General features: G+C 43.7%; 1 pseudogene; it reads right to left on the reverse strand.

The window, feature by feature from the left end:
* Nucleotides 1-2,051: 2,051 nt before the first annotated feature.
* LOC111814016 lies at nt 2,052-2,602 on the reverse strand (annotated as a pseudogene).
* Between the last annotated feature and the right edge of the window lie 1,968 nt (nt 2,603-4,570).

Genomic DNA, 4,570 nt, shown 5'->3' on the forward strand with positions numbered 1-4,570 from the left:
CCCTCCAGGAATCTGTGACAAGCCCAAATGTTCCAGGGAGGTGGCCCAGGCAGGGGGCTTAGAAGCCCTAATTTGGCTCTGGGTTTTGCCTCAAACTACAGAGTTGCCCTGAATAGCAGTTTTACAAGGACTGTATGGGAGGGGGCCACTCAGATGCCCCAGCTGAGCATCCTGAAAATTAAGATATGTGTATCTGCCAAGGTAGCAGGGGCCCAGGGGAGGGCGGCTGGCTGGCCTGAAGTCTGGGCCAGTCAGGCTTTGAATCAAGTTTTGAAGGTCTTGGTACAATGTGAACACAGTCAAATGCTGTATCCCTCATCCAGGGCATACTACCAATAAAATCTTTTTCTTTTGTGTAAAAAATAAAAAAAATAAATAAATAAAAACAAAGTCTTGGGCACGCCCAAAGGGGCGGGGCCGGCACAGCACAGGCGCGATCAAACCGCCCACTGCGCTCTACCAAAGCAGGTGATTTAGTACAATGAGCAATCTGGTAGCCCTAAGACTTTACACTTTTAAAAAGGATTATCCATTCTCTGGCCTGGATTGTCTCTCTCAAGTTCTCATGCCTCTCATGCTAAATACTTAACCTGGTGATGATAAAGAAATATCAGTGGGATGCTTTACTGTGGGATTCAAAAAAATTCAACATGTTGGCTGTGTGCCTTCAGACTCCAGCCCTGATGAGCAGAAAAGAGTCATGTTGCCTCCAAAAATGACATCTAAACATATGTACAGGGGAGAACATATCTTTTAATAAATACAATTTCTAACTCAGGACATGAAAGCTAAGTATTGACTCCTCGCTGCAGTCTCCTGGGGATTCTGCCACCTGGACCTGAAGCTTCAGATCCTCACAGGAAATCAGACTTCTAAAATCCAGCTAACCTACCTGAGCCACAGGAGGAAAACTAAAGAGTTCCTTGTCCCAAGGAAGGAAGTAAAAAAAAAAAAAAAAAGTGAATAAAAACCAAGGAAAAATAAAATATCTATAAAGACAATTAAGGACTGGCAAAGATAGTCCAGCGGACTAAAGTACCTGCTTAGTCAGAGAGCAGCGGCCAGGTTGGATCCCTGGCCTCCTGTGGTGGCCCCGCCCCTGGGGCACGCTGAGCTAGCGATGGAGACTGGGTAGGGTGGCCCACGCCTGTAATCCCAGCGCTTGGGAAGCTGAAGAGAGGAGAAACGCTATGAGTTTAATCTGTGTAGCGAGACCCTGTACTAAATAGAAAATAATAATAATAATTAAAAAGCAATTAGATGAGCTCTGTGTTTGATTTACGCAGTTATATATGGACAAAGTATACGATTTAAGTTTCTAAAGCTTTATCCATTATTCAGCCTGGACTATTTCTCTTGTGCCTCTGTTCTACATATCCAAACTGGTGGTGAAAAGGGAATGTCACTATTAAATCTTTTTCATTGGAAAGTTGAACATGGTGCCTGTGTTGTTCGTTCCTCAGGTTGAGGTCCAACTGACCAGAGAATAATCATGACAAGATTCCTTCAAAATGACATTGGATTACATGTGCTGTTGGGAATGTATATTATAAATGAAACTTCCGAGAAACGTAAAATCCAGGGCTCCCTCTTCCTCATCCTAGCCTGTCCTTGCAACGCCCTTGACCCCCTCATTCCCTTCCTCTCCCCCATGTTACTTGCAGCCCAGGTTTTGGGGCCCTGACTTTGATGGGAGAAGGAGAAAAGGCTGTACAGATTGCATGAGGAAACACCAGCCCCTCTTTTCTCTGGTCCCCATTTCTCCTGTGTGCAGCACTGACCTGCCCTGTTTCCACTTTTCCTCCACGCCACGCAGCGCCCTGTCCCCTCTGCCCTGATGCCTCTTCCTGAACCCCAGTCAGCTTTGGTGCTCTCCCCACCGAACAGGACAGTGAGGTGAGATTGCACCTGGTTCCTCTGCTGCTGAAGCTGGAGGATTGGAAAAGGTCTGGAGAGTCTCTTGGGGATTATGTCACATGGACCGGAAGTGTCAGTTCCTCAGATCAAAGGACATTCACTCTCTTCATCTGTCCTGCACACTGACACTGAACTCAGTGTGTCCTTTGCGCCCCCTGCTGGTCTCGAGCATCGCAACAGGGAGGTTTAGGTCTGGGCTCCCACTGACGCCCTCTCACTGTGTCTCTTGCACAGTAATACACAGCCGTGTCCTCGGTTTTCATTTGGGTCATTTGCAGAGACAGCGTGCTCTTGGGGTCATCCCTGAAGATGGTGAATCGGCCTTTCACAGATGTAGCATATTCCGTGGCATAAGTACTAGCCTGGTTTTTAATAAGCCCAACCCACTCGAGTCCCTTTCCTGGAGCTTGTCAGATCCAATGCATCCAAGAGTTACTGAAGGTGAATCCTGAGGCTGCACAGGAGAGTCTCAGGGACCCGCCAGGCTGCACCAAGCCTCCCCCGGACTCCACCAGCTGCACCTCAGCCTGGACACCTGCAAGCACAGACACATCCTGCTCAGTAAACATCACACATGTCCACTGTGTATCCCACTCAAGCCAGTCACACACTCAGTGTCTCTTGCTTCTTATGCATCACCTTTTAACTTAGTGATAAATACAACCCAGCTCAACACCAGCTCCATGGTGTGCTGTGTGTGCTCCGTCCTGATCACCAAGGGGAGACAGCTGCTGCCCAGAGCGGGGTGTCTCTCCAGAGCTGCAGGGTGAGAGCTGGATGGTTTAAAGTGGGAGACAGGGGCCTGATTTGCATCTCCTCCTGCTATCTAGAGACCTCCATGGACAGGAAGCAGCAGAATTTCAAGCCAGATTAGATGTGAATTTATAGGTGTTATGGGTCAGTCAGCAAGGAACCAGATCAAAGATCTAATTAAGATTTGAGTGGAGCCTTTATTACTGAGTGCAGGCCATCAGCCATTTCTCACGCAGGAGAAGACTGATCGGCAATAGAACGTAGGTAGCAGGGGGGTGTTTATAACAGAAATCACGTCCAGTTTGGTAAGCGAATTTGTTTTCCAGCACAGAACAACAGAAAACTGCCTTTATTTGACAGAGCTGCAAACTGCGTCATTAAAGGTTTTTTACAGTTTATTGTTAAGCACATATTTTTATAAATGCATTTTAAGCTGACTATGTTTACAGGAGATGGTTAGGGAAGGAGTTTGTTTTAGCTCACTGCCTTGACAAGAAACAGTTACTGCTAAGCAGCCTCTAAGAAGGAATGAGAACTCAGTCTTAGAGGACATAACAGGAAGCCCAAGTTTTTTTCTAATAATTTCCCACAGTTAAAGCACAAAATTCAGTTAACCCATTTAGTCGGTCACATGTATGGAAAGCAATATTATAAATAAGAATTTTATGTATTTTTTATTCACTTATAATTCATAATCTTAATTTACTTTTATGCATTCAAACAATTCATGAAGGGCCAGCCAAATAGCTCAGTGGATTAAAGCACCTGTTTGGGCAAGTGCAGGGGTGGACGTTCTATCCCTGGACCTGCCGAGCATACCCCTCCTGCAGGGCTCACTGAGAGGGCAATTGAGACTCGGCATGATGGTGTCCCCCTGTAGAGGCAGCTCCTGGGAGGCTGTAAACAGGAGGATCACTACAAGTCTCATCTATGCAGTGACCCTCTGTACTCCCTGTCCTAAATACTAATAAATAAATAAATAAATAAATAAATAAATAAATAAAGTAATACATGAGATCAGTGTCTTTGTTTGCTCCATTGCATAAATGCAAAATTCCTCACGGAAGCACAAGGGAGCGACAGTGTGATCAAGAGTTCAGAGCTGGTGTTCCCAAGGCCAGTGGAGCCAGGTCCTCCTCACGATCTCCAGGACAGATGTGGGCGTCTATAGTGAGACTTGGAGCCCTTTGCTGTATTACAATTATGTTTCTATTTTTCTAACTCCAGTGTTACCAGTGCTTCAGGGGTGACCCACCTATGCACATCAGGGTCTCATGCAATGAAAAAAGCTGTAGGCCGCCTGCGAGACTTTCTTCTTTCTTTTTTTATTAAATCTATTGAAGATCAATAATTGCACATCATATTAAAAATTGTAGACAAATATTGAAATGTGAAAGATATAAGATGTAGAAGAGTGATTGCTATTTTCTTTTTAATTTTTTTCCTAACCCTAATCTAACCCTAAAGAAGAGTGATTTTTAGAGAAATATTCCTGAAATGAACACATCGCAAGAGATTAATAGATTGCACACCATAAATAAATTATTAACAAACTTAATTGAATAATCAAAACGGTCCAAAATAAAAATGAAGAAGAAAGAAATCACAGATCAGTCATGCAGTAGTTCGCTCTGTGTCAAAATCAAGAAGCTTATACTCATATAATTAGAATCCTCAAAGTAGAAAGGGGTAGGCAATGAATACTTAAAGATTTAAAATTCCTGAATTTAGTTGATCTTATAACACCACATTTCCAAGAACAATGAAGGTTTTGCACAAGAACTTTGAATAAGATTATACCAAGATACACAAAAAATGTAATTGTCCAAAGCTTATTTTAAAGAAAAAAATCATTAAAGCATATACATAAAATATATTAGCTATGGAAGAACAAAATTAA

Source organism: Octodon degus, unplaced genomic scaffold (genome assembly GCF_000260255.1).
Source record: "Octodon degus isolate 3935 unplaced genomic scaffold, OctDeg1.0 scaffold00255, whole genome shotgun sequence".
Taxonomy (NCBI): domain Eukaryota; kingdom Metazoa; phylum Chordata; class Mammalia; order Rodentia; family Octodontidae; genus Octodon; species Octodon degus.